Source organism: Lissotriton vulgaris, chromosome 11 (genome assembly GCF_964263255.1).
Source record: "Lissotriton vulgaris chromosome 11, aLisVul1.2, whole genome shotgun sequence".
NCBI lineage: Eukaryota > Metazoa > Chordata > Amphibia > Caudata > Salamandridae > Lissotriton > Lissotriton vulgaris.
In genome coordinates this window covers 482,941,557-482,960,470 of record NC_141699.1, presented here as the reverse complement: position 1 = coordinate 482,960,470, position 18,914 = coordinate 482,941,557, and the positions used below count along the sequence as shown (strand labels likewise).

The 18,914-nt window shown below is 43.5% G+C and overlaps 21 non-coding genes across 21 annotated transcripts; all 21 read left to right on the top strand.

Annotated features, from left to right (window-relative positions):
• The first annotated feature begins 316 nt into the window (after positions 1-316).
• On the top strand, positions 317-398 carry TRNAS-CGA (transfer RNA serine (anticodon CGA)). The gene has a single exon. It is a non-coding gene; the product is annotated as a tRNA-Ser (tRNA).
• Positions 399-941: 543 nt separating this feature from the next.
• TRNAS-UGA (transfer RNA serine (anticodon UGA)) lies at positions 942-1,023 on the top strand. Its single transcript has one exon. It is a non-coding gene; the product is annotated as a tRNA-Ser (tRNA).
• Positions 1,024-2,817: 1,794 nt separating this feature from the next.
• TRNAS-CGA (transfer RNA serine (anticodon CGA)) lies at positions 2,818-2,899 on the top strand. The gene has a single exon. It is a non-coding gene; the product is annotated as a tRNA-Ser (tRNA).
• Positions 2,900-3,442: 543 nt separating this feature from the next.
• Positions 3,443-3,524, top strand: TRNAS-UGA (transfer RNA serine (anticodon UGA)). Its single transcript has one exon. It is a non-coding gene; the product is annotated as a tRNA-Ser (tRNA).
• Positions 3,525-4,692: 1,168 nt separating this feature from the next.
• Positions 4,693-4,774, top strand: TRNAS-UGA (transfer RNA serine (anticodon UGA)). The gene has a single exon. It is a non-coding gene; the product is annotated as a tRNA-Ser (tRNA).
• A 1,794-nt stretch (positions 4,775-6,568) lies between these two features.
• TRNAS-CGA (transfer RNA serine (anticodon CGA)) lies at positions 6,569-6,650 on the top strand. The gene has a single exon. It is a non-coding gene; the product is annotated as a tRNA-Ser (tRNA).
• A 543-nt stretch (positions 6,651-7,193) lies between these two features.
• On the top strand, positions 7,194-7,275 carry TRNAS-UGA (transfer RNA serine (anticodon UGA)). Its single transcript has one exon. It is a non-coding gene; the product is annotated as a tRNA-Ser (tRNA).
• A 1,168-nt stretch (positions 7,276-8,443) lies between these two features.
• Positions 8,444-8,524, top strand: TRNAS-UGA (transfer RNA serine (anticodon UGA)). Its single transcript has one exon. It is a non-coding gene; the product is annotated as a tRNA-Ser (tRNA).
• A 546-nt stretch (positions 8,525-9,070) lies between these two features.
• Positions 9,071-9,152, top strand: TRNAS-CGA (transfer RNA serine (anticodon CGA)). The gene has a single exon. It is a non-coding gene; the product is annotated as a tRNA-Ser (tRNA).
• A 543-nt stretch (positions 9,153-9,695) lies between these two features.
• Positions 9,696-9,777, top strand: TRNAS-CGA (transfer RNA serine (anticodon CGA)). The gene has a single exon. It is a non-coding gene; the product is annotated as a tRNA-Ser (tRNA).
• Positions 9,778-10,319: 542 nt separating this feature from the next.
• Positions 10,320-10,401, top strand: TRNAS-CGA (transfer RNA serine (anticodon CGA)). The gene has a single exon. It is a non-coding gene; the product is annotated as a tRNA-Ser (tRNA).
• Positions 10,402-10,944: 543 nt separating this feature from the next.
• Positions 10,945-11,025, top strand: TRNAS-UGA (transfer RNA serine (anticodon UGA)). Its single transcript has one exon. It is a non-coding gene; the product is annotated as a tRNA-Ser (tRNA).
• Positions 11,026-11,571: 546 nt separating this feature from the next.
• Positions 11,572-11,653, top strand: TRNAS-CGA (transfer RNA serine (anticodon CGA)). The gene has a single exon. It is a non-coding gene; the product is annotated as a tRNA-Ser (tRNA).
• Positions 11,654-12,196: 543 nt separating this feature from the next.
• Positions 12,197-12,277, top strand: TRNAS-UGA (transfer RNA serine (anticodon UGA)). The gene has a single exon. It is a non-coding gene; the product is annotated as a tRNA-Ser (tRNA).
• Positions 12,278-12,823: 546 nt separating this feature from the next.
• Positions 12,824-12,905, top strand: TRNAS-CGA (transfer RNA serine (anticodon CGA)). The gene has a single exon. It is a non-coding gene; the product is annotated as a tRNA-Ser (tRNA).
• Positions 12,906-14,072: 1,167 nt separating this feature from the next.
• Positions 14,073-14,154, top strand: TRNAS-CGA (transfer RNA serine (anticodon CGA)). Its single transcript has one exon. It is a non-coding gene; the product is annotated as a tRNA-Ser (tRNA).
• A 542-nt stretch (positions 14,155-14,696) lies between these two features.
• On the top strand, positions 14,697-14,778 carry TRNAS-CGA (transfer RNA serine (anticodon CGA)). Its single transcript has one exon. It is a non-coding gene; the product is annotated as a tRNA-Ser (tRNA).
• Positions 14,779-15,322: 544 nt separating this feature from the next.
• On the top strand, positions 15,323-15,404 carry TRNAS-CGA (transfer RNA serine (anticodon CGA)). The gene has a single exon. It is a non-coding gene; the product is annotated as a tRNA-Ser (tRNA).
• A 1,169-nt stretch (positions 15,405-16,573) lies between these two features.
• On the top strand, positions 16,574-16,654 carry TRNAS-CGA (transfer RNA serine (anticodon CGA)). Its single transcript has one exon. It is a non-coding gene; the product is annotated as a tRNA-Ser (tRNA).
• A 543-nt stretch (positions 16,655-17,197) lies between these two features.
• Positions 17,198-17,279, top strand: TRNAS-CGA (transfer RNA serine (anticodon CGA)). Its single transcript has one exon. It is a non-coding gene; the product is annotated as a tRNA-Ser (tRNA).
• A 543-nt stretch (positions 17,280-17,822) lies between these two features.
• On the top strand, positions 17,823-17,904 carry TRNAS-UGA (transfer RNA serine (anticodon UGA)). The gene has a single exon. It is a non-coding gene; the product is annotated as a tRNA-Ser (tRNA).
• The last annotated feature ends 1,010 nt before the right edge of the window (positions 17,905-18,914 follow it).

Sequence of the window (18,914 nt, the reverse complement as noted above, 5' to 3'; positions counted from 1 at the left end):
TTTTATGAAGCATGTCTTGTTTAGGCTTTTGGACTCTTTCTTAGTACACTTAAGGGCCCGTTACCACCGCCGTAATATAGGGAAAAGTGGGTAGAAACATGCAGTGACTGATTACCACTCATCTGTGCCCTTTCACTCACTTTGAGTGATGCATGTTGCTATTTTTATTAATTGTATGAAAGCATGCAAAATAAGTGAGGACAACAGGGCACTGCTGGTACGTGCCCCGTCCTTCCGTTAATTTATTTTTTTGGTCTCGGCCTGACATGAGCAGAGCATTACTCGTATACGACAACAGTGACACCATACTCATGCAGCTGCCATGGCCGAGTGGTTAAGGCGTTGGACTCGAAATCCAATGGGGTTTCCCTGCGCAGGTTCGAATCCTGCTTGCAGCGTAGTGTGATTTTGCATGAACACCATTTGGTTTAGTTAAGGAAATGTTCACTTCTCGTTACGCAATCCTCATCAAGTCAGAGAGTTAAATGGCAAAAACTCAAACTAGATGTAAACATTGAAACAATTTCCACACCTAGGAAGTGTTTTAGAGAGCAGGTGGCTCGGAAGGGTTTGTAGTCTGGACCTATCCTGCCTGATCTAGACAAGTTACGAAATGAGTAATTTTTTTTATGAAGCGTGTCTTGTTTAAGCTTTTGGACTCTTTCTGAGTACACTTAAGGGCCCGTTGCCACTGCCGTAATATAGGGAAACGAGGATAGAAATGTGCAGTGATTGATTACCACTCATCGGTGCCCTGTCACTCACTTTGAGTGATGCGTATTGCTATTTTTATTAATTGTATGAAAGCATGCAAAATAAGTGAGGACAACAGGGCACTGCTGGTACGTGCCCCGTCCTTCTGTTACTTTATTTTTTATGTCTCGGCCTGACGTGAGTAGTGCATGGCTCGTATACGACAACTGTGACATCATACTCACACAGCTGCGATGGCCGAGTGGTTAAGGCGTTGGACTTGAAATCCAATGGGGTTTCCCCGCGTAGGTTCGAATCCTGCTTGCAGCGGCATGAGATTTTGCATGAACACCATTTGGATAAGTTAAGTAAATGTTCACTTCTCATTACGCAATCCTCATCAAGTCACAGAGTTAAACTGCAAAAACTCAAACTAGATGTAAACATTGAGACAATTTCCACACCCAGGAAGTGTTTTAGAGAGCAGGTGGCTCGGAAGGGTTCGTAGTCTGGACCTGTCCTGCCTGATCTAGACAAGTCATGAAAAGAGTACTTTTTTTTATGAAGCGTGTCTTGTTTAAGCTTTTGGACTCTTTCTGAGTACACTTAAGGGCCCTTTGCCACCGCCGTAATATATGGAAACGAGGATAGAAATGTGCAGTGATTGATTACCGCTCATCGGTGCCCTGTCACTCACTTTGAGTGATGCATGTTGCTATTTTTATTAATTTTATGAAAGCATGCAAAATAAGTGAGGACAACAGGGCACGGCTGGTACGTGCCCCGTCCTTCTGTTACTTTATTTTTTATGTCTTGGCCTGACGTGAGTAGTGCATGGCTCGTATACGACAACTGTGACATCATACTCATGCAGCTGCGATGGCCGAGTGGTTAAGGCGTTGGACTTGAAATCCAATGGGGTTTCTCCGCGTCGGTTTGAATCCTGCTTGCAGCGTCATGAGATTTTGCATGAACACCATTTGGTTTAGTTAAGTAAATGTTTACTTCTTGTTACGCAATCCTCATCAAGTCACAGAGTTAAACGGCAAAAACTCAAACTAGATGTAAACATTGAAACAATTTCCACACCTAGGAAGTGTTTTAGAGAGCAGGTGGCTCGGAAGGGTTTGTAGTCTGGACCTATCCTGCCTGATCTAGACAAGTTACGAAATGAGTAATTTTTTTTATGAAGCGTGTCTTGTTTAGGCTTTTGGACTCTTTCTGAGTACACTTAAGGGCCCGTTGCCACCGCCGTAATATATGGAAACGAGGGTAGAAATGTGCAGTGATTGATTACCGCTCATCTGTGCCCTGTCACTCATTTTGAGTGATGCATATTGCTATTTTTATTAATTGTATGAAAGTATGCGAAATAAGTGAGGACAACAGGGCACTGCTGGTATGTGCCCCGTCCTTCCGTTACTTTATTTTTTAGGTCTCGACCTGACATGAGTAGCGCATGGCTCGTATACGACAACAGTGACATCATACTCACGCAGCTGCGATGGCCGAGTGGTTAAGGCGTTGGACTTGAAATCCAATGAGGTTTCCCTGCGTAGGCTCGAATCCTGCTTGCAGCGTCGTGAGATTTTGCATGAACACCATTTGGTTTAGTTAAGTAAATGTTCACTTCTCGTTACGCAATCCTCATCAAGTCACAGATTTAAATGGAAAAAAACTCAAACTAGATGTAAACATTGAGACAATTTCCACACCCAGGAAGTGTTTTAGAGAGCTGGTGGCTCGGAAGGGTTTGTAGTCTGGACCTGTCCTGCCTGATCTAGACAAGTCATGAAAAGAGTACTTTTTTTTATGAAGCATGTCTTGTTTAGGCTTTTGGACTCTTTCTTAGTATACTTAAGGGCCCGTTACCACCGCCGTAATATAGTGAAAAGTGGGTAGAAACATGCAGTGATTGATTACCACTCATCTGTGCCCTTTCACTCACTTTGAGTGATGCATGTTGCTATTTTTATTAATTGTATGAAAGCATGCAAAATAAGTGAGGACAACAGGGCACTGCTGGTACGTGCCCCGTCCTTCCGTTACTTTATTTTTTTGGTCTCCGTCTGACATGAGCAGAGCATGGCTCGTATACGACAACAGTGACATCATACTCATGCAGCTGCGATGGCCGAGTGGTTAAGGCGTTGGACTCGAAATCCAATGGGGTTTCCCTGCGCAGGTTCGAATCCTGCTTGCAGCGTAGTGTGATTTTGCATGAACACCATTTGGTTTAGTTAAGGAAATGTTCACTTCTCGTTACGCAATCCTCATCAAGTCACAGAGTTAAATGGCAAAAACTCAAACTAGATGTAAACATTGAAACAATTTCCACACCTAGGAAGTGTTTTAGAGAGCAGGTGGCTCGGAAGGGTTTGTAGTCACGACCTATCCTGCCTGATCTAGACAAGTTACGAAATGAGTAATTTTTTTTATGAAGCGTGTCTTGTTTAAGCTTTTGGACTCTTTCTGAGTACACTTAAGGGCCCGTTGCCACCGCCGTAATATAGGGAAACGAGGATAGAAATGTGCAGTGATTGATTACCGCTCATCGGTGCCCTGTCACTCACTTTGAGTGATGGGTATTGCTATTTTTATTAATTGTATGAAAGCATGCAAAATAAGTGAGGACAACAGGGCACTGCTGGTACGTGCCCCGTCCTTCTGTTACTTTATTTTTTATGTCTCGGCCTGACGTGAGTAGTGCATGGCTCGTATACGACAACTGTGACATCATACTCACACAGCTGCGATGGCCGAGTGGTTAAGGCGTTGGACTTGAAATCCAATGGGGTTTCCCCGCGTAGGTTCGAATCCTGCTTGCAGCGGCATGAGATTTTGCATGAACACCATTTGGATAAGTTAAGTAAATGTTCACTTCTCATTACGCAATCCTCATCAAGTCACAGAGTTAAACTGCAAAAACTCAAACTAGATGTAAACATTGAGACAATTTCCACACCCAGGAAGTGTTTTAGAGAGCAGGTGGCTCGGAAGGGTTCGTAGTCTGGACCTGTCCTGCCTGATCTAGACAAGTCATGAAAAGAGTACTTTTTTTTATGAAGCGTGTCTTGTTTAAGCTTTTGGACTCTTTCTGAGTACACTTAAGGGCCCTTTGCCACCGCCGTAATATATGGAAACGAGGATAGAAATGTGCAGTGATTGATTACCGCTCATCGGTGCCCTGTCACTCACTTTGAGTGATGCATGTTGCTATTTTTATTAATTGTATGAAAGCATGCAAAATAAGTGAGGACAACAGGGCACGGCTGGTACGTGCCCCGTCCTTCTGTTACTTTATTTTTTATGTCTTGGCCTGACGTGAGTAGTGCATGGCTCGTATACGACAACTGTGACATCATACTCATGCAGCTGCGATGGCCGAGTGGTTAAGGCGTTGGACTTGAAATCCAATGGGGTTTCTCCGCGTCGGTTTGAATCCTGCTTGCAGCGTCATGAGATTTTGCATGAACACCATTTGGTTTAGTTAAGTAAATGTTTACTTCTTGTTACGCAATCCTCATCAAGTCACAGAGTTAAACGGCAAAAACTCAAACTAGATGTAAACATTGAAACAATTTCCACACCTAGGAAGTGTTTTAGAGAGCAGGTGGCTCGGAAGGGTTTGTAGTCTGGACCTATCCTGCCTGATCTAGACAAGTTACGAAATGAGTAATTTTTTTTATGAAGCGTGTCTTGTTTAGGCTTTTGGACTCTTTCTGAGTACACTTAAGGGCCCGTTGCCACCGCCGTAATATATGGAAACGAGGGTAGAAATGTGCAGTGATTGATTACCGCTCATCTGTGCCCTGTCACTCATTTTGAGTGATGCATATTGCTATTTTTATTAATTGTATGAAAGTATGCGAAATAAGTGAGGACAACAGGGCACTGCTGGTATGTGCCCCGTCCTTCCGTTACTTTATTTTTTAGGTCTCGACCTGACATGAGTAGCGCATGGCTCGTATACGACAACAGTGACATCATACTCACGCAGCTGCGATGGCCGAGTGGTTAAGGCGTTGGACTTGAAATCCAATGAGGTTTCCCCGCGTAGGTTCGAATCCTGCTTGCAGTGTCGTGAGATTTTGCATGAACACCATTTGGTTTAGTTAAGTAAATGTTCACTTCTCGTTACGCAATCCTCATCAAGTCACAGAGTTAAATGGCAAAAACTCAAACTAGATGTAAAAATTGAAACAATTTCCACACCTAGGAAGTGTTTTAGAGAGCAGGTGGCTCGGAAGGGTTTGTAGTCAGGACCTATCCTGCCTGATCTAGACAAGTTACGAAATGAGTAATTTTTTTTATGAAGCGTGTCTTGTTTAAGCTTTTGGACTCTTTCTGAGTACACTTAAGGGCCCTTTGCCACCGCCGTAATATATGGAAACGAGGATAGAAATGTGCAGTGATTGATTACCGCTCATCGGTGCCCTGTCACTCACTTTGAGTGATGCATGTTGCTATTTTTATTAATTTTATGAAAGCATGCAAAATAAGTGAGGACAACAGGGCACGGCTGGTACGTGCCCCGTCCTTCTGTTACTTTATTTTTTATGTCTTGGCCTGACGTGAGTAGTGCATGGCTCGTATACGACAACTGTGACATCATACTCATGCAGCTGCGATGGCCGAGTGGTTAAGGCGTTGGACTTGAAATCCAATGGGGTTTCTCCGCGTCGGTTTGAATCCTGCTTGCAGCGTCATGAGATTTTGCATGAACATCATTTGGTTTAGTTAAGTAAATGTTTACTTCTTGTTACGCAATCCTCATCAAGTCACAGAGTTAAACGGCAAAAACTCAAACTAGATGTAAACATTGAAACAATTTCCACACCTAGGAAGTGTTTTAGAGAGCAGGTGGCTCGGAAGGGTTTGTAGTCTGGACCTATCCTGCCTGATCTAGACAAGTTACGAAATGAGTAATTTTTTTTATGAAGCGTGTCTTGTTTAGGCTTTTGGACTCTTTCTGAGTACACTTAAGGGCCCGTTGCCACCGCCGTAATATATGGAAACGAGGGTAGAAATGTGCAGTGATTGATTACCGCTCATCTGTGCCCTGTCACTCATTTTGAGTGATGCATATTGCTATTTTTATTAATTGTATGAAAGTATGCGAAATAAGTGAGGACAACAGGGCACTGCTGGTATGTGCCCCGTCCTTCCGTTACTTTATTTTTTAGGTCTCGACCTGACATGAGTAGCGCATGGCTCGTATACGACAACAGTGACATCATACTCACGCAGCTGCGATGGCCGAGTGGTTAAGGCGTTGGACTTGAAATCCAATGAGGTTTCCCTGCGTAAGCTCGAATCCTGCTTGCAGCGTCGTGAGATTTTGCATGAACACCATTTGGTTTAGTTAAGTAAATGTTCACTTCTCGTTACGCAATCCTCATCAAGTCACAGATTTAAATGGAAAAAAACTCAAACTAGATGTAAACATTGAGACAATTTCCACACCCAGGAAGTGTTTTAGAGAGCTGGTGGCTCGGAAGGGTTTGTAGTCTGGACCTGTCCTGCCTGATCTAGACAAGTCATGAAAAGAGTACTTTTTTTTATGAAGCATGTCTTGTTTAGGCTTTTGGACTCTTTCTTAGTATACTTAAGGGCCCGTTACCACCGCCGTAATATAGTGAAAAGTTGGTAGAAACATGCAGTGATTGATTACCACTCATCTGTGCCCTTTCACTCACTTTGAGTGATGCATGTTGCTATTTTTATTAATTGTATGAAAGCATGCAAAATAAGTGAGGACAACAGGGCACTGCTGGTACGTGCCCCGTCCTTCCGTTACTTTATTTTTTTGGTCTCCGTCTGACATGAGCAGAGCATGGCTCGTATACGACAACAGTGACATCATACTCATGCAGCTGCGATGGCCGAGTGGTTAAGGCGTTGGACTCGAAATCCAATGGGGTTTCCCTGCGCAGGTTCGAATCCTGCTTGCAGCGTAGTGTGATTTTGCATGAACACCATTTGGTTTAGTTAAGGAAATGTTCACTTCTCGTTACGCAATCCTCATCAAGTCACAGAGTTAAATGGCAAAAACTCAAACTAGATGTAAACATTGAAACAATTTCCACACCTAGGAAGTGTTTTAGAGAGCAGGTGGCTCGGAAGGGTTTGTAGTCAGGACCTATCCTGCCTGATCTAGACAAGTTACGAAATGAGTAATTTTTTTTATGAAGCGTGTCTTGTTTAAGCTTTTGGACTCTTTCTGAGTACACTTAAGGGCCCGTTGCCACCGCCGTAATATAGGGAAACGAGGATAGAAATGTGCAGTGATTGATTACCGCTCATCGGTGCCCTGTCACTCACTTTGAGTGATGGGTATTGCTATTTTTATTAATTGTATGAAAGCATGCAAAATAAGTGAGGACAACAGGGCACTGCTGGTACGTGCCCCGTCCTTCTGTTACTTTATTTTTTATGTCTCGGCCTGACGTGAGTAGTGCATGGCTCGTATACGACAACTGTGACATCATACTCACACAGCTGCGATGGCCGAGTGGTTAAGGCGTTGGACTTGAAATCCAATGGGGTTTCCCCGCGTAGGTTCGAATCCTGCTTGCAGCGGCATGAGATTTTGCATGAACACCATTTGGATAAGTTAAGTAAATGTTCACTTCTCATTACGCAATCCTCATCAAGTCACAGAGTTAAACTGCAAAAACTCAAACTAGATGTAAACATTGAGACAATTTCCACACCCAGGAAGTGTTTTAGAGAGCAGGTGGCTCGGAAGGGTTCGTAGTCTGGACCTGTCCTGCCTGATCTAGACAAGTCATGAAAAGAGTACTTTTTTTTATGAAGCGTGTCTTGTTTAAGCTTTTGGACTCTTTCTGAGTACACTTAAGGGCCCTTTGCCACCGCCGTAATATATGGAAACGAGGATAGAAATGTGCAGTGATTGATTACCGCTCATCGGTGCCCTGTCACTCACTTTGAGTGATGCATGTTGCTATTTTTATTAATTGTATGAAAGCATGCAAAATAAGTGAGGACAACAGGGCACGGCTGGTACGTGCCCCGTCCTTCTGTTACTTTATTTTTTATGTCTTGGCCTGACGTGAGTAGTGCATGGCTCGTATACGACAACTGTGACATCATACTCATGCAGCTGCGATGGCCGAGTGGTTAAGGCGTTGGACTTGAAATCCAATGGGGTTTCTCCGCGTCGGTTTGAATCCTGCTTGCAGCGTCATGAGATTTTGCATGAACACCATTTGGTTTAGTTAAGTAAATGTTTACTTCTTGTTACGCAATCCTCATCAAGTCACAGAGTTAAACGGCAAAAACTCAAACTAGATGTAAACATTGAAACAATTTCCACACCTAGGAAGTGTTTTAGAGAGCAGGTGGCTCGGAAGGGTTTGTAGTCTGGACCTATCCTGCCTGATCTAGACAAGTTACGAAATGAGTAATTTTTTTTATGAAGCGTGTCTTGTTTAGGCTTTTGGACTCTTTCTGAGTACACTTAAGGGCCCGTTGCCACCGCCGTAATATATGGAAACGAGGGTAGAAATGTGCAGTGATTGATTACCGCTCATCGGTGCCCTGTCACTCACTTTGAGTGATGGGTATTGCTATTTTTATTAATTGTATGAAAGCATGCAAAATAAGTGAGGACAACAGGGCAGTGCTGGTACGTGCCCCGTCCTTCTGTTACTTTATTTTTTATGTCTCGGCCTGACGTGAGTAGTGCATGGCTCATATACGACAACTGTGACATCATACTCACTCAGCTGCGATGGCCGAGTGGTTAAGGCGTTGGACTTGAAATCCAATGGGTTTCCCCGCGTAGGTTCGAATCCTGCTTGCAGCGTCATGAGATTTTGCATGAACACCATTTGGTTTAGTTAAGTAAATGTTCACTTCTTGTTACGCAATCCTCATCAAGTCACAGAGTTAAACGGCAAAAACTCAAACTAGATATAAACATTGAGACAATTTCCACACCCAGGAAGTGTTTTAGAGAGCAGGTGCCTCGGAAGGGTTCGTAGTCTGGACCTGTCCTGCATGATCTAGACAAGTCACGAAAAGAGTAAATATTTTTTTTATGAAGCGTGTCTTGTTTAGGCTTTTGGACTCTTTCTTAGTACACTTAAGGGCCCGTTACCACCGCCGTAATATAGGGAAAAGTGGGTAGAAACATGCAGTGATTGATTACCACTCACATGTGCCCTTTCACTCACTTTGAGTGATGGATGTTGCTATTTTTATTAATTGTATGAAAGCATGCAAAATAAGTGAGGACAACAGGGCACTGCTGGTACGTGCCCCGTCCTTCCGTTACTTTATTTTTTTGGTCTCCGCCTGACATGAGCAGAGCATGGCTCGTATACGACAACAGTGACATCATACTCATGCAGCTGCGATGGCCGAGTGGTTAAGGCGTTGGACTCGAAATCCAATGGGGTTTCCCTGCGCAGGTTCAAATCCTGCTTGCAGCGTAGTGTGATTTTGCATGAACACCATTTGGTTTAGTTAAGGAAATGTTCACTTCTCGTTACGCAATCCTCATCAAGTCACAGAGTTATATGGCAAAAACTCAAACTAGATGTAAACATTGAAACAATTTCCACACCTAGGAAGTGTTTTAGAGAGCAGGTGGCTCGGAAGGGTTTGTAGTCTGGACCTATCCTGCCTGATCTAGACAAGTTACGAAATGAGTAATTTTTTTTATGAAGCGTGTCTTGTTTCGGCTTTTGGACTCTTTCTGAGTACACTTAAGGGCCCTTTGCCACCGCCGTAATATATGGAAACGAGGGTAGAAATGTGCAGTGATTGATTACCGCTCATCTGTGCCCTGTCACTCATTTTGAGTGATGCATATTGCTATTTTTATTAATTGTATGAAAGTATGCGAAATAAGTGAGGACAACAGGGTACTGCTGGTATGTGCCCCGTCCTTCCGTTACTTTATTTTTTAGGTCTCGACCTGACATGAGTAGCGCATGGCTCGTATACAACAACAGTGACATCATACTCACGCAGCTGCAATGGCCGAGTGGTTAAGGCGTTGGACTCGAAATCCAATGGGGTTTCCCTGCGCAGGTTCGAATCCTGCTTGCAGCGTAGTATGATTTTGCATGAACACCATTTGGTTTAGTTAAGGAAATGTTCACTTCTCGTTCGCAATCCTCATCAAGTCACAGAGTTAAATGGCAAAAACTCAAACTAGATGTAAACATTGAGACAATTTCCACACCCAGGAAGTGTTTTAGAGAGCTGGTGGCTCGGAAGGGTTTGTAGTCTGGACCTGTCCTGCCTGATCTAGACAAGTCATGAAAAGAGTAGTTTTTTTTATGATGCATGTCTTGTTTAGGCTTTTGAACTCTTTCTTAGTATACTCAAGGGCCCGTTACCACTGCCGTAATATAGGGAAAAGTGGGTAGAAACATGCAGTGATTGATTACCACTCATCTGTGCCCTTTCACTCACTTTGAGTGATGCATGTTGCTATTTTTATTAATTGTATGAATGCATGCAAAATAAGTGAGGACAACAGGGCACTGCTGGTACGTGCCCCGTCCTTCCGTTACTTTATTTTTTTGGTCTCCGCCTGACATGAGCAGAGCATGGCTAGTATACGACAACAGTGACATCATACACATGCAGCTGCGATGGCTGAGTGGTTAAGGCGTTGGACTCGAAATCCAATGGGGTTTCCCTGCGCAGGTTCGAATCCTGCTTGCAGCATAGTGTGATTTTGCATGAACACCATTTGGTTTAGTTAAGGAAATGTTCACTTCTCGTTACGCAATCCTCATCAAGTCACAGAGTTATATGGCAAAAACTCAAACTAGATGTAAACATTGAAACAATTTCCACACCTAGGAAGTGTTTTAGAGAGCAGGTGGCTCGGAAGGGTTTGTAGTCAGGACCTATCCTGCCTGATCTAGACAAGTTACGAAATGAGTAATTTTTTTTATGAAGCGTGTCTTGTTTAAGCTTTTGGACTCTTTCTGAGTACACTTAAGGGCCCGTTGCCACCGCCGTAATATAGGGAAACGAGGATAGAAATGTGCAGTGATTGATTACCGCTCATCGGTGCCCTGTCACTCACTTTGAGTGATGCGTATTGCTATTTTTATTAATTGTATGAAAGCATGCAAAATAAGTGAGGACAACAGGGCAGTGCTGGTACGTGCCCCGTCCTTCTGTTACTTTATTTTTTATGTCTCGGCCTGACGTGAGTAGTGCATGGCTCATATACGACAACTGTGACATCATACTCACGCAGCTGCGATGGCCGAGTGGTTAAGGCGTTGGACTTGAAATCCAATGGGTTTCCCCGCGTAGGTTCGAATCCTGCTTGCAGCGTCATGAGATTTTGCATGAACACCATTTGGTTTAGTTAAGTAAATGTTCACTTCTTGTTATGCAATCCTCATCAAGTCACAGAGTTAAACGGCAAAAACTCAAACTAGATATAAACATTGAGACAATTTCCACACCCAGGAAGTGTTTTAGAGAGCAGGTGCCTCGGAAGGGTTCGTAGTCTGGACCTGTCCTGCATGATCTAGACAAGTCACGAAAAGAGTAATTATTTTTTTTATGAAGCGTGTCTTGTTTAGGCTTTTGGACTCTTTCTTAGTACACTTAAGGGCCCGTTACCACCGCCGTAATATAGGGAAAAGTGGGTAGAAACATGCAGTGATTGATTACCACTCATCTGTTCCCTTTCACTCACTTTGAGTGATGCATGTTGCTATTTTTATTAATTGTATGAAAGCATGCAAAATAAGTGAGGACAACAGGGCACTGCTGGTACGTGCCCCGTCCTTCCGTTACTTTATTTTTTTGGTCTCGGCCTGACATGAGCAGAGCATGGCTAGTATACGACAACAGTGACATCATACACATGCAGCTGCAATGGCCGAGTGGTTAAGGCGTTGGACTCGAAATCCAATGGGGTTTCCCTGCGCAGGTTCGAATCCTGCTTGCAGCGTAGTGTGATTTTGCATGAACACCATTTGGTTTAGTTAAGGAAATGTTCACTTCTCGTTACGCAATCCTCATCAAGTCACAGAGTTATATGGCAAAAACTCAAACTAGATGTAAACATTGAAACAATTTCCACACCTAGGAAGTGTTTTAGAGAGCAGGTGGCTCGGAAGGGTTTGTAGTCAGGACCTATCCTGCCTGATCTAGACAAGTTACGAAATGAGTAATGTTTTTTATGAAGCGTGTCTTGTTTAAGCTTTTGGACTCTTTCTGAGTACACTTAAGGGCCCGTTGCCACCGCCGTAATATAGGGAAACGAGGATAGAAATGTGCAGTGATTGATTACCGCTCATCGGTGCCCTGTCACTCACTTTGAGTGATGGGTATTGCTATTTTTATTAATTGTATGAAAGCATGCAAAATAAGTGAGGACAACAGGGCAGTGCTGGTACGTGCCCCGTCCTTCTGTTACTTTATTTTTTATGTCTCGGCCTGACGTGAGTAGTGCATGGCTCATATACGACAACTGTGACATCATACTCACGCAGCTGCGATGGCCGAGTGGTTAAGGCGTTGGACTTGAAATCCAATGGGTTTCCCCGCGTAGGTTCGAATCCTGCTTGCAGCGTCATGAGATTTTGCATGAACACCATTTGGTTTAGTTAAGTAAATGTTCACTTCTTGTTACGCAATCCTCATCAAGTCACAGAGTTAAACGGCAAAAACTCAAACTAGATATAAACATTGAGACAATTTCCACACCCAGGAAGTGTTTTAGAGAGCAGGTGCCTCAGAAGGGTTCGTAGTCTGGACCTGTCCTGCATGATCTAGACAAGTCACGAAAAGAGTAATTATTTTTTTTATGAAGCGTGTCTTGTTTAGGCTTTTGGACTCTTTCTTAGTACACTTAAGGGCCCGTTACCACCGCCGTAATATAGGGAAAAGTGGGTAGAAACATGCAGTGATTGATTACCACTCACATGTGCCCTTTCACTCACTTTGAGTGATGGATGTTGCTATTTTTATTAATTGTATGAAAGCATGCAAAATAAGTGAGGACAACAGGGCACTGCTGGTACGTGCCCCGTCCTTCCGTTACTTTATTTTTTTGGTCTCCGCCTGACATGAGCAGAGCATGGCTCGTATACGACAACAGTGACATCATACTCATGCAGCTGCGATGGCCGAGTGGTTAAGGCGTTGGACTCGAAATCCAATGGGGTTTCCCTGCGCAGGTTCAAATCCTGCTTGCAGCGTAGTGTGATTTTGCATGAACACCATTTGGTTTAGTTAAGGAAATGTTCACTTCTCGTTACGCAATCCTCATCAAGTCACAGAGTTATATGGCAAAAACTCAAACTAGATGTAAACATTGAAACAATTTCCACACCTAGGAAGTGTTTTAGAGAGCAGGTGGCTCGGAAGGGTTTGTAGTCTGGACCTATCCTGCCTGATCTAGACAAGTTACGAAATGAGTAATTTTTTTTATGAAGCGTGTCTTGTTTCGGCTTTTGGACTCTTTCTGAGTACACTTAAGGGCCCTTTGCCACCGCCGTAATATATGGAAACGAGGGTAGAAATGTGCAGTGATTGATTACCGCTCATCTGTGCCCTGTCACTCATTTTGAGTGATGCATATTGCTATTTTTATTAATTGTATGAAAGTATGCGAAATAAGTGAGGACATCAGGGTACTGCTGGTATGTGCCCCGTCCTTCCGTTACTTTATTTTTTAGGTCTCGACCTGACATGAGTAGCGCATGGCTCGTATACAACAACAGTGACATCATACTCACGCAGCTGCAATGGCCGAGTGGTTAAGGCGTGGGACTTGAAATCCAATGGGGTTTCCCCGCGTAGGTTTGAATCCTGCTTGCAGCGACATGAGATTTTGCATGACCACCATTTGGTTTAGTTAAGTAAATGTTCACTTCTCATTACGCAATCCTCATCAAGTCACAGAGTTAAACTGCAAAAACTCAAACTAGAAGTAAACATTGAGACAATTTCCACACTCAGGAAGTGTTTTAGAGAGCAGGTGGCTCGGAAGGGTTCGTAGTCTGGACCTGTCCTGCCTGATCTAGACAAGTCATGAAAAGAGTACTTTTTTTTATGAAGGGTGTCTTGTTTAAGCTTTTGGACTCTTTCTGAGTACACTTAAGGGCCCGTTGCCACCGCCGTAATATAGGGAAACGAGGATAGAAATGTGCAGTGATTGATTACCGCTCATCGGTGCCCTGTCACTCACTTTGAGTGATGCGTATTGCTATTTTTATTAATTGTATGAAAGCATGCAAAATAAGTGAGGACAACAGGGCACTGCTGGTACGTGCCCCGTCCTTCTGTTACTTTATTTTTTGGTCTCGGCCTGACATGAGCAGAGTATGGCTCGTATACGACAACAGTGACATCATACTCATGCAGTTGCGATGGCCGAGTGGTTAAGGCGTTGGACTCGAAATCCAATGGGGTTTCCCTGTGCAGGTTCGAATCCTGCTTGCAGCGTAGTGTGATTTTGCATAAACACCATTTGGTTTAGTTAAGTAAATGGTCACTTCTCGTTACGCAATCCTCATCAAGTTACAGAGTTAAATGGAAAAAACCCAAACTAGATGTAAACATTGAGACAATTTCCACACCCAGGAAGTGTTTTAGAGAGCTGGTGGCTCGAAAGGGTTTGTAGTCTGGACCTATCCTGCCTGATCTAGACAAGTTACGAAATGAGTAATTTTTTTTATGAAGCGTGTCTTGTTTAAGCTTTTGGACTCTTTCTGAGTACACTTAAGGGCCCGTTGCCATCGCCGTAATATAGGGAAACGAGGATAGAAATGTGCAGTGATTGATTACCGCTCATCGGTGCCCTGTCACTCACTTTGAGTGCTGCGTATTGCTATTTTTATTAATTGTATGAAAGCATGCAAAATAAGTGAGGACAACAGGGCACTTCTGGTACGTGCCCCGTCCTTCTGTTACTTTATTTTTTGGTCTCGGCCTGACATGAGCAGAGTATGGCTCGTATACGACAACATTGACATCATACTCATGCAGCTGCGATGGCCGAGTGGTTAAGGCGTTGGACTCGAAATCCAATGGGGTTTCCCTGTGCAGGTTCGAATCCTGCTTGCAGCGTAGTGTGATTTTGCATGAACACCATTTGGTTTAGTTAAGTAAATGTTCCCTTCTTGTTACGCAATCCTCATCAAGTCACAGAGTTAAATGGAAAAAACCCAAACTAGATGTAAACATTGAGACAATTTCCACACCCAGGAAGTGTTTTAGAGAGCTGGTGGCTCGGAAGGGTTTGTAGTCTGGACCTGTCCTGCCTGATCTAGACAAGTCATGAAAAGAGTACTTTTTTTTATGAAGCATGTCTTGTTTAGGCTTTTGGACTCTTTCTTAGTACACTTAAGGGCCCGTTACCACCGCCGTAATATAGGGAAAAGTGGGTAGAAACATGCAGTGATTGATTACCACTTATCTGTGCCCTTTCACTCACTTTGAGTGATGCATGTTGCTATTTTTATTAATTGTATGAAAGCATGCAATATAAGTGAGGACAACAGGGCACTGCTGGTACGTGCCTCGTCCTTCAGTTACTTTATGTTTTTTGGTCTCGGCCTGACATGAGCAGAGCATGGCTCGTATACGACAACAGTGACATCATACTCATGCAGCTGCGATGGCCGAGTGGTTAAGGCGTTGGACTCGAAATCCAATGGGGTTTCCCTGCGCAGGTTCGAAACCTGCTTGCAGCATAGTGTTTTTTTGCATGAACACCATTTGGTTTAGTTAAGGAAATGTTCACTTCTCGTTACGCAATCCTCATCAAGTCACAAAGTTAAATGGCAAAAACTCAAACTAGATGTAAACATTGAAACAATTTCCACACCTAAGAAGTGTTTTAGAGAGCAGGTGGCTCGGAAGGGTTTGTAGTCTGGACCTATCCTGCCTGATCTAGACAAGTTACGAAATGAGTAATTTTTTTTTATGAAGCGTGTCTTGTTTAAGCTTTTGGACTCTTTCTGAGTACACTTAAGGGCCCGTTGCCACCGCCGTAATATAGGGAAACGAGGATAGAAATGTGCAGTGATTGATTACCGCTCATCGGTGCCCTGTCACTCACTTTGAGTGATGCGTATTGCTATTTTTATTAATTGTATGAAAGCATGCAAAATAAGTGAGGACAACAGGGCACTGCTGGTACGTGCCCCGTCCTTCTGTTACTTTATTTTTTATGTCTCGGCCTGACGTGAGTAGTGCATGGCTCGTATACGACAACTGTGACATCATACTCACGCAGATGCGATGGCCGAGTGGTTAAGGCGTTAGACTTGAAATCCAATGGGGTTTTCCCCGCGTAGGTTCGAATCCTGCTTGCAGCGGCATGAGATTTTGCATGAACACCATTTGGTTAAGTTAAGTAAATGTTCACTTCTCATTACGAAATCCTCATCAAGTCACAGAGTTAAACTGCAAAAACTCAAACTAGATGTAAACATTGAGACAATTTCCACACCCAGGAAGTGTTTTAGAGAGCAGGTGCCTCGGAAGGGTTCGTAGTCTGGACCTGTCCTGCCTGATCTAGACAAGTCATGAAAAGAGTACTTTTTTTATGAAGCGTGTCTTGTTTAAGCTTTTGGACTCTTTCTGAGTACACTTAAGGGCCCTTTGCCACCGCCGTAATATAGGGAAACGAGGATAGAAATGTGCAGTGATTGATTACCGCTCATCTGTGCCCTGTCACTCACTTTGAGTGATGCTTGTTGCTATTTTTATTAATTGTATGAAAGCATTCAAAATAAGTGGGGGATACAGGGCACTGCTGGTACTTGCCCTGTTCTGCCGTTACTTTAATTTTTAGGTCTCGGCCTGACGTGAGCAGCGTATGGCTCGTATACGACAACAGTGACATCATACTCATGCAGCTGCGATGGCCGAGTGGTAAGGCATTGGACTCGAAACCCAATGGGGTTTCCCTGCGCAGGTTTGAATCCTGCTTGCAGCGTAGTGTGATTTTGCATGAACACCATTTGGTTTAGTTAAGTAAATGTTCACTTCTCGTTACGCAATCCTCATCAAGTCACAGAGTTAAATGGAAAAAACTCAAACTAGATGTAAACATTGAGACAATTTCCACACCCAGGAAGTGTTTTAGAGAGCTGGTGGCTCGGAAGGGTTTGTAGTCTGGACCTGTCCTGCCTGATCTAGACAAGTCATGAAAAGAGTACTTTTTTTTATGAAGCATGTCTTGTTTAGGCTTTTTGACTCTTTCTTAGTACACTTAAGGGCCCGTTACCACCGCCGTAATATAGGGAAAAGTGGGTAGAAACATGCAGTGACTGATTACCACTCATCTGTGCCCTTTCACTCACTTTGAGTGATGCATGTTGCTATTTTTATTAATTGTATGAAAGCATGCAAAATAAGTGAGGACAACAGGGCACTGCTGGTACGTGCCCCGTCCTTCCGTTAATTTATTTTTTTGGTCTCGGCCTGACATGAGCAGAGCATTACTCGTATACGACAACAGTGACACCATACTCATGCAGCTGCCATGGCCGAGTGGTTAAGGCGTTGGACTCGAAATCCAATGGGGTTTCCCTGCGCAGGTTCGAATCCTGCTTGCAGCGTAGTGTGATTTTGCATGAACACCATTTGGTTTAGTTAAGGAAATGTTCACTTCTCGTTACGCAATCCTCATCAAGTCAGAGAGTTAAATGGCAAAAACTCAAACTAGATGTAAACATTGAAACAATTTCCACACCTAGGAAGTGTTTTAGAGAGCAGGTGGCTCGGAAGGGTTTGTAGTCTGGACCTATCCTGCCTGATCTAGACAAGTTACGAAATGAGTAATTTTTTTTATGAAGCGTGTCTTGTTTAAGCTTTTGGACTCTTTCTGAGTACACTTAAGGGCCCGTTGCCACTGCCGTAATATAGGGAAACGAGGATAGAAATGTGCAGTGATTGATTACCACTCATCGGTGCCCTGTCACTCACTTTGAGTGATGCGTATTGCTATTTTTATTAATTGTATGAAAGCATGCAAAATAAGTGAGGACAACAGGGCACTGCTGGTACGTGCCCCGTCCTTCTGTTACTTTATTTTTTATGTCTCGGCCTGACGTGAGTAGTGCATGGCTCGTATACGACAACTGTGACATCATACTCACACAGCTGCGATGGCCGAGTGGTTAAGGCGTTGGACTTGAAATCCAATGGGGTTTCCCCGCGTAGGTTCGAATCCTGCTTGCAGCGGCATGAGATTTTGCATGAACACCATTTGGATAAGTTAAGTAAATGTTCACTTCTCATTACGCAATCCTCATCAAGTCACAGAGTTAAACTGCAAAAACTCAAACTAGATGTAAACATTGAGACAATTTCCACACCCAGGAAGTGTTTTAGAGAGCAGGTGGCTCGGAAGGGTTCGTAGTCTGGACCTGTCCTGCCTGATCTAGACAAGTCATGAAAAGAGTACTTTTTTTTATGAATCGTGTCTTGTTTAAGCTTTTGGACTCTTTCTGAGTACACTTAAGGGCCCTTTGCCACCGCCGTAATATATGGAAACGAGGATAGAAATGTGCAGTGATTGATTACCGCTCATCGGTGCCCTGTCACTCACTTTGAGTGATGCATGTTGCTATTTTTATTAATTGTATGAAAGCATGCAAAATAAGTGAGGACAACAGGGCACGGCTGGTACGTGCCCCGTCCTTCTGTTACTTTATTTTTTATGTCTTGGCCTGACGTGAGTAGTGCATGGCTCGTATACGACAACTGTGACATCATACTCATGCAGCTGCGATGGCCGAGTGGTTAAGGCGTTGGACTTGAAATCCAATGGGGTTTCTCCGCGTCGGTTTGAATCCTGCTTGCAGCGTCATGAGATTTTGCATGAACACCATTTGGTTTAGTTAAGTAAATGTTTACTTCTTGTTACGCAATCCTCATCAAGTCACAGAGTTAAACGGCAAAAACTCAAACTAGATGTAAACATTGAAACAATTTCCACACCTAGGAAGTGTTTTAGAGAGCAGGTGGCTCGGAAGGGTTTGTAGTCTGGACCTATCCTGCCTGATCTAGACAAGTTACGAAATGAGTAATTTTTTTTATGAAGCGTGTCTTGTTTAGGCTTTTGGACTCTTTCTGAGTACACTTAAGGGCCCGTTGCCACCGCCGTAATATATGGAAACGAGGGTAGAAATGTGCAGTGATTGATTACCGCTCATCTGTGCCCTGTCACTCATTTTGAGTGATGCATATTG